Source organism: Lycorma delicatula, chromosome 2, assembly GCF_047948215.1.
Source record: "Lycorma delicatula isolate Av1 chromosome 2, ASM4794821v1, whole genome shotgun sequence".
In the NCBI taxonomy this organism is placed as follows: Eukaryota; Metazoa; Arthropoda; class Insecta; order Hemiptera; family Fulgoridae; genus Lycorma; species Lycorma delicatula.
Window position 1 is genome coordinate 92,012,258 of NC_134456.1, and position 13,480 is coordinate 92,025,737.

Below are 13,480 nucleotides of genomic sequence, written 5' to 3' on the forward strand. Positions count from 1 at the left end.
AGCTCTCAATGAGGGCTTATTACTTCAGTTAAGAAAAAGTTAAAAAAAAGCTTTAAAAAACTTAAAAAAAAAAAGTTAGGAAAAAGACTTTTTTGGATACTTTTAGTCCAGTCGATTGCATTCAAAAAGGAAGGTGCACAACTAGTTGTTATAACAGTCCTAAATCCAACATTTCATCGTTCTACAGCTAATCGTATTTGAGTTATGGCAGATACATACTACGTACATACAGACGTCACACCGAATCTTGTAAAAGTGGATTCAGGGATGGGATATTTCTGTTGAAATCTGAAAACCGAAATTTTTCGCGATCACAATACTTTTCTTTACTTCGTACAAGGAAGTAAAAAATAAAAATGTTCATATATAAATATAGGTCAGAAAACGCTTCGTTACCGAGTTTCGGCTCGCGAAACGTTTAGCCGTGCTTTCTGTTTCCTCTGTGAAATTAGACCATACTAAAATTCGTGGGATGCAAATCGATATGTAAATTTCGTGCTCGTCGGGTTTGATCTAAGAAATTGAATAAAAGTGGTCTCATACCTCTATTTTACTAAGGTTTTAAGAAAAACCAGGTAATACACGAAAATGTTTTGTTGGAAAATACACTTTTTTTGGTTTAAAATAAAATAACTTTGTTAAATTTACTAACAAACAAACAAATATTTCTTGTTAATTTTGTAAAGAAGCAAATTCTGATAAAATTTATATAAATAACATTTAAAATAATTAAATACAACTTTGAGAAGTTCAACTTTAATACAAAAAACAAAACACACACTGGATCGGAAAAGTGATAGATTTTAAACATACAGTTTATATAAAAATGCTAAAAATTTAAAAAATGAATTTGAAAAGTCATCCTTCTAAAGCATATTAAAAGTTGTATTTTTTCATAGGTCGGCAATAACAGTTGATCGACAATTAAGTTTAGTGCCAAACATTTGAATATTCATTTGAGTGATGTTTGTACTGTTATTGTTCGGTCGGTCATTCACAGCGGGTGATACCACAAATTTTTTTTCATTTGAAGAGTTGACGAACATATTGTTAATTTATGGTAAATTGAATAAAAATGGATCGGCTGCTGTGCATGAATACCGGGAAAATTATCCAGATCGAAGAGTACTGGATCGTAAAATATTTGAGGCTTTGGAGAGGCGCGTCCGAGAAACAGGTATGCTTAAACCACAACGATTCGATGTTGAACGAAACGATGTGAACGTTTTGTGAGAAATGTCAACGCAGAAGAAGCAATATTGAATGCGGTACAATTATCTCCTATCACAAGCACCGGAAGGTTACCACATCGCTTTTATCTTTTGGATTCAAATGTGTGGCGAACGTTACTGGTGCCACAATTATACCCATTTCATATACACGAGTAAAGTTATATAATAAAATATATATATTCTATATATACATATATACATATACAGAATAAAAAAAAAGTAAGCTATAACAATGAAGTCCCCCGTCATTCTTAGAAATACAAATTCATATTTAAAATAATAGCATAATTGGCCGTGAAATGACATTAAAAAAGTCTAACAAATTGAAAATGAATACTGTCGATTTCCTTTTCTCCTTGAAACAAAGAAAGTTCTTGAACAACCTTTTGAAGTACTCTTGTAAATGCTTTTTTTTAAATTACTAAGTTAGAAATTCTTAAGATAAACAGCCAGGATAAACTTTGTTATTGAGTAACTACTTTTTTTAGTGATTACTTATTTTGAAACGAATTAACGTCACAATTTCATTATCAACACTAAGATAGGTAATATTTTTTATAAATTTTATTGTATTTATTTTCTGATTTATTTATGTTAAATAAATAAAATGACAATTACTTTTATTACATTTTTTTATTCTTCAATTATATTGTAGTATATATATTTTGGGGCTGTATCAAAATATAAAGCACTAAATGATATAGCAAAGTGTGTCATTTACACCTTATATATTAATAATAAAAATAATAATAATTTATTTTATTTTATTTATTTATTCCATTTATTTACATTTTTTTAGGAACCCCCTAAACTGAGATAGCAGTTTGTCAGGGGGTTTCCATATAAATAATAAATTCAGAGTTAAAACAGAAGACAGACATAATTTTATGCAAAAAAAACATAAAATAAATACTCAATACTTATGATATACAAAAACTCAATTAAAATATACAAAAACAAACAAAAAATCTGTTTATCCTCTAAACATTAATATTCTGCTCTCCTGTTCTATGCTTCATGTTACTTAAAATTAATTAAATAGTTATACAAAAATCAAGAATTCTTCAAATTCTTATAGAAATTAAATTTAATGTGCCCGGTGATAAATCCGAGAAAATATTAGGAACAAGATATGACAACGTACGATAACCATACTTTTTATAAAGGCAGGTGTATAAAATAAGGTGTGTTACGAGTTTCATAGTTCATTTTTTTATTTTTAAAATGTTTTATGAGAAAAAGTTTTCCAGAATAATATTTTTATACAGGAGACCTCTGGGTGATAGAAGTCTGCTGATTTTATGAAAATTTTGGGTGTTTGTTGGAATATGTCATTATTATAGGCTTTTAAATAATTTTAATTACTTGTTTTTGAATAGAAGGATTATATTTAAATAACATTCCTCAGTATGTCCCCAAGCAGTAATACAATAACTTAAGGTTGATTCAAATAATGTGCAATAATAATAATAATAATAATAATAATAATATTATTATTATTATTTATTAAGATTGGGAAGAAAAGAGCTGCATGGGAGATGTAGGAACCGTCTACACCAGGAAGGAGTCGACAAAGCAGTTTAAAATAATTAGCTTGTGCAAGGAAAGTTATATTCCGAGACGGAGGGGTTTATATGTAGCATACAGGATCAAGCAGTAGCAACAAGAAATTTTAAGAGATTTATTCTTAAAGAAAATATCAACAACAAATGTAGACTACGCATGCAACACAATGAAACAATAGACCATATAATCAGCTGTCCGATTCTAGCTCCGACGGAGTACACCAGGAGGCACAACAACGTGGCAGAAATTTTACACATAGAACTCTGCTAGATACAAGTTAGAGTTTCAAAAAGGGCTCTACTATGCTTATGAGTCGGCCTCCTTTTTGGATAACAACGCAAATATTTTCTGGAACCAGGAAATTATAACAGCAAAACCCATCAACTGTAATAAGCCAGATATAGTAGTAGTTGACAAAATGGAAAAAGTAGCTTACCTAATAGACGTAACCATCCCATCAAGTAACAGCACAATGAGAAGCTGCAGAAATATACAAATCTTGCTTTTGAAATTAAAGAAATGTGGAATCAAAGAGAAGTTTATATATTCCCTATAATTATATCTGCGGAGGGAATAATACCATCTACTTTCCGCAGCGCAACAGTCTTGAAAAACTGAAGATCCAGTGGAAGACCCACGCGCTAATGGAAAGGAGCGTGATAATTGACATCTGCCATGTTGCCCGGAAGGCCCGGAAGTCAACAATAGCAAGACTAATCTCGTTGGTATAAATTACTCCGAGTTTAAGAAATGTCACCGGCAAAAGTAAAAGTTGTGAAAGTGTGGGATGACAATACTTTTTTTATTATTATAACAACTGATATTCGGTATAATTTAATTACGTAATTTAAATAGTTGTATACAACAGTTCATTTACAGTTCTGTACATTTTGATAATGTTATTGTAGTTTTCACAGGTTAAACAAATACAATGTTGTACAACCGGTGAGGCCTTCATTTAATATTAAAATTTAGCAAACTCGATGATTTGCAGACTGATAGTAAGTGGGGATGATAGTAGCCTAGTTAGTATTCCTATAAATTCATTTAATTTGATTATCTTTATGATTAACATAACTCATTTATTACTAATTTTTTATTGAAAAAAAAACAAAAAAAACAAAAAAACAGTTACTATAAAAGTAGAGTATCCACTTAACAACAATTGTGAGTATACTCACAATTAATTTAATAATTAATTGTATAATACCAACGGTGCCAAATAAAGAAATTTAAACCTAAAAATAACAGTTATTAGGATTACAATCGATGATCTGAAATAATTAACCAGTAATAATCCTTGCATATATTGTATATATATATGATCTAAATTCTCATACAGGCAATATAATAATATTTCAAAGAGTTTTTGAAACATGGAATACTATTTCATTCACGTTTATTCCTTATTTTCATAACAATATCAGGAACGTTTAGAAAGTTCTCTGCCTGATACAGAGATGGCGCAAGTATGACCAATTGACTATGATAATTGTCAAGTATTGTCCTTTAGATGGCGTGCAGTGATGTTTCAGACACGTGAGTTTGGTTGTTTGTGTGTGGTTATCAAAAACGGCAAAACAAAAAGAGTTTACCTGTTAGGTAGATTTCATAAGAACGCTACCTATTGTAATGGGTTCCATGATTCGACTTCTGAAAAATTTCGACATATCTTCGCGTTTCACATACCCCAGACCCCGAAACCAACGTCAGTTCTAAAGTTTATATATATTTTACTTTCTTATGGACACGATAACTGCCGTAATTTTGCGATAATCATTTTTAAATAGATTCTTAAAAAATAGTGATCCAAAATCTCGATCGATTTCGTTAATATGCAAAATCGGACCAAAAAGGTGGAAATGGGAGGACTTTATCGAAAAAAAATGTTCACTATAACTTTCTTATTAAGTAAAATATCAAATTCGTTTAAAGTTCCTACAATTCTTTGAATAAGGGCCTAAAACTTATCTAAGTAAGGTTTTTTATATCACCAACCACTGACCCAGGGGGTGTAAAAAATGGGGTTTCGAAGACAAAAAAAATCATACCTCCCCTAATAAGCACAGTATTGTATCGGTTTAAAGTGGCAATTAATCCTCTAATCATTAAATAAAACTTTTGTATGAAAAAACTTTTGATATGACCAACCCTTACGGCAAGGGTTGACCAAAATTTTGCTGGAATTTTAAAAAGATGGAACTTGTATGCTAAACATGTGAAAGGTTTTTCACATGCAACCATTGTCGTATTGTGTAAATTTGAAGTTTTTCTTAACGTTAAGGTGGAAATCGTTTTTATCTCCTAGTTAGCAGCAGTGAAATCTACCTCCGCCTTCAGGTGTGCCGAAAGGGATTTTAAAAGTTGCAGTCAGATTTTATTAATTTTAACCGATTTGTAGTAACAGTTCTTTTGAAAATTTAAAAATGATTAAAAACAAAATAATTAATTTTAAATTAATCTGGTTATTGACTCAATCATTACATTAAATTTGATTGTCGCATATATGTGAAATTAATTACTCTTTCCGAGCTATTTACGGGACTAACCGCACCAGTAATCTTTGCGTTGCAAGCTATATAAGGCTACAACCGCAGCAATAGTTTGCGAGCTATAAACAGTTTAACATGCATTTGCACATTATACTTGTGTGATAAAATATAGTTTCTCAAATCACCTCTAAAATTCGGTTAAAGTATTTTTACTTCTTTGTACTAAGTAAAGGAAATATTGTAATCGCGAAAAATTTCGGTTTTCAGATTTCAACGGAAATATCCATTTTGGTCACACCTGAATCCATTTTGACAGGTTTTGGCGTGACGTTTGTACGTACTTATTTGTGTATGTATCTCGCATAACTCAAAAAGTCGTAGGAGGTTGAAATTTTGGATTTAGGACATTTGTAACATTTAGTTGTCCCCTTTCGATTGCAATCTACTAGACCAAAAGTGTCCAAAAAAACCCAAAATAAAATTTATTTTGAATTTTGGACTTTTTCTTAACTGCAGCAATAAGCCCGCATTACAGCCTTTCAACGATACATCATACGTGTTACTTATTTTCCTTTGTTCCAGTGTATATATCCAAATAAGCTTTTAATTAATGAAATGTTTGGATCTACAAAGGGAAGACACATCGGTTTCAATCAGACTTCATATAATTTTTTTTAACTTTTTTTTTAATTTAAATTTATTGATTTATTAATAATTATTCACTTCTGATTATAAAAATATTTCTACAATTAATAACAGTTCAATAATAACAATAAAAAAAATATGTAAAAATATCAGAAGTTATTAATGGAATATAATTTTATGTATTTTTCCTTTTATAAAAATGTGTGTGTGTAATTTATTAGGCGTACAAGGAAGTCATGTAGTGTACACATCAGATGTTTTCTTTTATAGAAAATTTATTTAATCAGCTATCATCAAGTAACATCTAGTTTTAAAATGATTTCTCTAGGTTCGTTCTTCTTTTAATAAAATTCAATTTTTTATAGTTTCTAAATAAGTAAAAACCACTTAAAATAAAATTTGCACGTGGAATGATTTAAATATACGTGTAAGTATATTAGATAAACGAGTGAGTTACCATCGAGGAGTCTTAAATGTAACATTTATTAAGTTGACTCAGAATTTAAATTATGAGTTTATAATGAAATATTTCTATTTGTAAATGTTTTTGTATAATTTTCTAGTATATACAATAATGTTTCGTTTTTTATTAAGAAATAATAATTTTTGTTATATTTTATTATATAAATGTATCAAAAGTAATTACATAAGAGCGCAGGATTTAAATAAGTAATATTGATTTTATTTTAGCTTTTGAAAATACTGTAGAATGTTATATTTTATTTACAAATATGACGGACGCGCTGCTAATTATCCTCGCAAATTTAATTTTTAGAGTAATAAATCATATATTTAAAACATCCAGGCTATATATTCTTTGATCAATAAAGTAAATGTTGTAAATAGGGCCACTTTTTGTAATAATATTACTTTTTAACTTTGCGAAAGATTTAAATTTATAATTAGACATATATTTTTTTCAGTAAAATGCATTAATACCAAGAAGTTTTAATGTCATGTTTATATATATATATAGTTTATGTTACATCTTGATAAATCTTTCGACAATAAACTACAACTAAGTTTTGAAATTTTAAGTAGTAAAAAAGTTAAAATAAGAAGATCTATGAACTATTATTTTAAAATTTTAGAAATATTTATATAAATATATTTAAAATCTCAACATTATGAAAAATAAACAACTAACTTAAGAGGAGATGATGGCATTTTATTTTTAAAACTCTTCAGTTTTTTACAGATACAAAAAATTAAAACAAGTAAAAGCATAAATATTAAAGGATAAATATATGAGAGAATTTAGTGTCAATTAATAAAGTTATTTTCTTTAGGGAGGGAATTGATTCGATTTAGAAGAAATTTTGTTAAATTGTTTAAACAAATTTGTACTTTTTATCCCACTTTTTAAGCACTTCAAAAAAGTTCATATATGCACTTGTCTCTCATCACAAGCCACGATGCAAGATATAAATCTGCGAACCACTTCATTAACTAAATCATTTAGATCTATTTTGTCTCATTTTATCTGATCTAAAACACTTTAATAAAAACTCAATTATTTAATGGACCACTTTTGTTAATAATATACATATACTAGCCGGTCAGGGATTATTTCACTCGCTCTTCTGACCAGGATGCTTCGTACGTTGGACCCCTGCTCTGTTCATTATTGATTAATAATAATTAACGAATAATCACTTTATAAATACCTGAAAAGGAAAATTAATTACAAAATAGTATTATCTTTAGTAAGTAAAGTGTATAGATTTCTGACGAGGAAAACTTCATAACTTCATCCCCAAACGGGGCTACCTTTCCTGGGATAACACGAATGTATCCTGAAAATTTGAAAGCAATCGATGGTTGATTCTCAAGTGATGATTATAATATTAATTAAATATAAAATTAATAGTCGATTTAATTTCTTACCTTTTAGATTTTTAAGGATGGTTTGTAAGTTCCATAATTCTGCAGAACTGAAAGAAAAAAAATAAGCAAACAAATGTTATTTATAAGGGATTAAAAATTTGTTCTAAAAAAAAATTAACAAATTTACCTTATTTTTATAGTTTTAGAAATTTTATATTTCATAATTAAAATTATTTTAATTACGATTTAATTAGTCCAGATGGAATACAACATACCCGGAGATTCAAAAAGGACTTCACAACTTTAAAAGCATATAAAAGTTTATTTAGATAGTTTAGAGATTCGGTTAAGGTCTCATTTCATAGCAAAACAGATCAAGTTTTGATTCAGGTAGTTCATTAGAACCGAATCAGTCACCAGTTCTGTCAGAACTGGTGGTAGCTGCTAAAAACCAGTACTAGTGATTGTTAAAAATTGATATATTTACTGCTGCGAAACGTGTTCGCTGTGTGTTAGTTTAAGGATTTAGAATCAGCAACTGCAGTTCAACGTAATTTTTGTAGAGAATAAGGAAGGAGCCTTCCAGTAGGCGTACAATTTATTTTTGACACCAAACCATCGTTGAGATAGGTTGTTCTCTGAAACATACAGAATCACCAGGACGCTCACGCGTCCCTGAAGCTGATGTAAAACAACTCGGAGAAAGCTTTGCACGTAGCCCGAAAAAATAAACTCGACGTGCGTCAGATGAGACTGGCATTCCGAAAAGAGAACAGTGTGACTGTTTTGGCGCGTATTACGTAAATGATTGCACTTGAAACCGTACAAACTGATCGTGGCTTAACACATTACAAATGAATGACAAAGTTTACGGTTGCAGTTTTGTGAGAAAATGACGGATAAAATTGCATATAACGATACATTTTTGGACAATGTAATTTTTAGTGATAATCAGTGTTTCAAATTAGTGACAAATGAATAACCATAACTGCCAAATATGGGATAGCAAAAACCTCATGTAACTTAGCTGTACATTCTTGATAGTCGTAAGATCAATATTTTTTGTGTCCCAAGCAAACAAAGACTGTACAGCCCGTTCTTCTTCCAGGAGGCAACTGTAGACGGTATCGTTTATCTGGTCAAGCTTTAAAATTTGGTAATTCTTCAGTTAGACGATGATGACCAGGATGGACGGCGTTATCATCAACAAGATGGGGCATCACCTCACTACCGCCTAGAAGTCCAAGATTTTCTTGATACTTGATCCCCAGGCCGTGAAGATCCAACTGCATGGCTACGTTGCTCCCCAGATTTGAACCCGCTAGATATTTTCTTGTGGTGTTTCATTAAAGATCGAATTTAGGTACCGCCTTTATCTGCTGGTCTTGTTGAACTAAGACATCAAATTAACGGGTGTTACTTCTGCAAGCGCAGCTGCAGGGATAATGCCCGACTTGCTGGCTACATTCTGAGTGAAAATGACTTCAAGTGAATTGTGTGTCGCATTACAAATTAAAATCATAACTAACCATTGTGAATGTTAGGTGACAAAATTAATGTGTTTTTTCTAAGAAATAAGACCTAAGCCGAATGTATTAGTTATCTCAATAAATTTTTATTTACTTTTAAATAATTATGAAATAGCTGCATATTATTTATTAATACGCTAATCATAAATATAAATATTACTAATTAAATAAGTAATCGAGTACCGATTTGACAGATAATGTAGCCAGTAAAACGAACTAAAGGTTTGCATTTAGCGAGAAGGACCAAGGGAAACTGAGAAACGGGGATTCAATTAGAAAGCATAAAAAAGGTTTAATGAAGTAAATCAACTACTAAAAAGATTAATTACACTTCAGAATTTTAGTATTATGAACAATTAATACAGTTAAAAGAGAATTAAAAAAATCAGTGTAGATTATAATCGCATTGGAAAATTCATATTAAATTATACGTTAAGCAATAATAGAGAAAATTCAGATTTATTTAGCTATTATTTATTTTAATTGTCTACGAACTAATTTATTCTTTTCCATCAAATTAGTTAATAAATATATTGCTTTAGAATTACGATAATTTATCTACAGTTTATATCCACTAAAAAACAAAATACTTTTGTCAAACATTTTTATTTAATATTCTGAAGTTCAAAGAATTTATATTGAAAGAATAGTTTTTAGTTCATTTTTCAATGAAATAATTAAAAATTTATAATGTGTATAAATAAAAGACAATCTTCGTTTTGTGTACTCCTAATAACTCTAAAACTACTTAACCGACCTCGCTGAAAATTTCACAGTTTATTCTTATTTGTCGCGGGAGTATTCACGTATTAATGGTTCCATAATATTTAATATGATATGTAATATTTAAATTAATCTGTCTGAGGAAGTTGATATCGACAAAGACACGATATAGACGATATCTCTTGATATATACAACGACATTAAATTTATTCAAAGAAGTTTTTTAATAGTTTGATTTTCATTGTAGTGAGATTGATGAGGCGTGAAGTGTGATAAACATTCCGGGGGGTCATAAGAAGAAAGAAAGAAAATTAATAATGAATTAATATAATATTGTACGTTTTATTATTTTCGTAATATAGTTTTTCAGATATAATACAAAATTTATTTAACTCATACACTCAAATTTAGCAATAGCAAAGCATTGCCGGATCCACTGGTGAAAAATAAAATAAGATCATCGATTACAAATATGGTTTGAATATTAGTGACACCACGTAATTATATACAATTTTAATTTTCATCTTTTCTTTTTCCGTTTAGCCACCGTATGGTATTACTTCAGAGGATGATATGTCTGAATTGAAATGAAGTGTGGTATTGTACACTCTCATGTCGACCAGAGATGTATGGTTAATTGAAACCCAACCACCAAAGAACAACGGTATCTACGATCTAGTATTCAAATCCGAATAAAGTTACCTTTACTAGAATTTGAACCTTAGAACTCTCGACTTCGAAATCAGCTAATATGCGATGTCGAATTCACCGCTAGACCAGCCAGGTTGGTGAGCTTTTATCTGGTTGTAAGACTCTTCAGCGATATAGTATATAAGTAATATTGGGATACGTATCAGTTGGAATTAAAATCAGAACATTATTTAGTATCTTTGAAGAGTCTATAAATATTCCAGAATCCCCCACTTTTTGTTTCTCTGTTTAGGCTTCGGAACCACCGTAAGGTACTACTTCAGAGGATGAATGAGGATATTATTATGTATGAATAGAATGAATGAATGAATGAATGAATGCATAGAATGAATAGAATGAAGTCTACTTTTATTCAGTCTCAAGTCTACCATTCCTGAGATGTGTGGTTAGTTGAAATACGACCACCAAAGAACACCGGTATCTATGATGTTGTATTCAAATCCGTATAAAAGTAGCTTCCTTTACTGGGATTTGAACCTTAGGACTCGAACACAGAATCCCCCTCCAATAAAAAATTACAAAATATCTTCTTCCTTTTCTTCATTTTCTGTTTATACATAATTTTAAATCTCTACTGTAACAAATCTACTGTACAAATGTCTACTGTAGAGATTTGCCGGTTGAAGCACAAACTTTAATGAATTGTGATAAATACTTTTTGAATACTCTTCAGATAAATATTTAAACACCATAATAGTTTTTTTTTTTAAATTCGGATTTTTTAAGGGAGTGCGAAGGTATACGGCGCTGTGGCTCCACCAACACAGCCATTGCCACTGTTACTAAATGTGTGACTGGCTGTCCCTGCATCCGATTACTTGACTAAAAATCATAAAATAAAAAAAAGACCGCTACGGGAAAAGTAACCATATATCGCGAGCGAAGCTGCGACGGAGAGCTAGTGTTGATATAATTTGGCAAATATCTACTATAATATACATTCTTTCTAGGTTTTTTCATCAAATTTTAAATATATTCTTTTGTAGAATAAAATAAAAATAGTAATATAATTTTGAATAAATTATTATTTATTGACATCTTATGTTGTATAAATTGTATCATAGATTGTCTCAAATTTCTAAGAGAATCAGTAACTCACTGATCTGATATACAATTTAGAAAAAGCTTTGCTTCAAACAAGAATTAAAATTGTGAATTCTGTTATGAATACAATTTTCCAAAATAAATTACCAAAGTGAATTGTCAACACTTAAAAAATAAATATTTTGGAGTCCCACAAATCTATTCTACGAGCGGTATTTTAATCAGTATTTATTGGAAATCGGTAGAGTGAAAATGGAAGCAGACTTCTTAAGAGTACGTTTGTTTAACTAGATCTTATGATAGCATTTCAATAAACTCAAGAAGAAGTATTAATTCTGAGTTGAAAAAAGGAAACTCAAATAAATAAAAAATAAATTATAAAAAAAAATGTTTCAGTTCCCGGAAAAAATTTCTCTCCTCTATCACTTTTAATGATTCAGAATTACCGCAAAACGAAGTTAAGTATTTAGGAATATTTCTCGATAAAAATCTTAAAAGAAGAAATAGGTTTGAATAAAAAAAGACGAATTTAATTTTATGTGCATAAAGACGGTTACTACAAAGTAAACATTATTATTAAATAACAAATTTTGTTATACGTAAAACAATTTTAACTAATCTGACCTACGTATGTGATTCAGTTGTAGGAATGTAATAGAAACAACAACCAACAAATTCTACAGCGGTTTCAAAACAAAGTCCTAAGAAACTTGATTTTGTTTCGTGATTTGCTAGAAATAGCAAAATCCACTAATATCTTCTTGTCTCACCACTGTAGATGAGGTCAGGCTGTAATGCATATTACTTGAGAGACTCGACAAACACCTTAATCATTTGGTACTAAATGTGGAAGACAAAAGCGATGAAGTGAGAAGATTGAAACGGCACCACGTTTTAGATTTGTGTGACAGAGACTAAAGTAATAATAGTAAATGTTAATAACGAATACTTTGTATTATTGATCAATTATACTTAATTAGTCTATGAAAAATAGCCTATGAAAACACTTAGATGTAAGGGATATTTAGATATTACAGAAAAAGTAAACTATTTTGTAAATAATATTTAATATTTGTATTGTAATATAATATAAAATATAGGAGATTAAATATGAAATAATGCGTCAGCCAAATGACCGCCATAGCACTCTCGGGTAAGTCCACAGTTTTAATAAAATTTTCAACTACCTATTCACATGTCTGTAAGCAAATTTATTCAATACAGCGCGAATTTCGTTCTTCAACTCTTCGAGTATCTGTTACTTACTCATATACACATAAATATTTAAATAACCCTACAAAAAGTAATGGCGAGGTATTAAATCGCATGACCTTGGAAGCTAGTTCTGATCTCCTAAACGAGAGATATCCCATAACCAAGATGTTATACGACCTGATCTGTAACAAATCAGTTCAAATCTACATTTAAATAATACGTAATATGACTTATCATGTTATTTAAAAAAATAAACTTGGATTCAATATGGTGGATCAAAGATGGCGGACAATAATTTCCAACACAACTGAGAATAGTTTCTTTTACGTAGTAATCGACTAGATTTATTCTGATAGCGTAGTCACACTTAGTTTTCTATAATTTAGTCGTTTCCAAACTTTCCGGACACTATATATATATATATATATATATATATATATATATACTTTAAGATAAATCTTTCATCTATTATTTTACTTTCTCTAATAACGATATG

At 29.7% G+C, this 13,480-nt stretch overlaps 1 protein-coding gene across 3 annotated transcripts in view; it reads right to left on the bottom strand.

Moving 5' to 3' along the window:
• Positions 1–13,480, bottom strand: part of LOC142320217 (protein FAM136A-like) — a 601,155-nt gene that overhangs the window by 76,434 nt on the left and 511,241 nt on the right. For all 3 annotated transcript variants that reach the window (XM_075357909.1, XM_075357910.1, XM_075357911.1), the window contains one exon: positions 7,823–7,869. The gene's annotated coding sequence lies outside the window, so the exon portion shown is untranslated. The remainder of the gene's footprint in view (positions 1–7,822; positions 7,870–13,480) is intronic.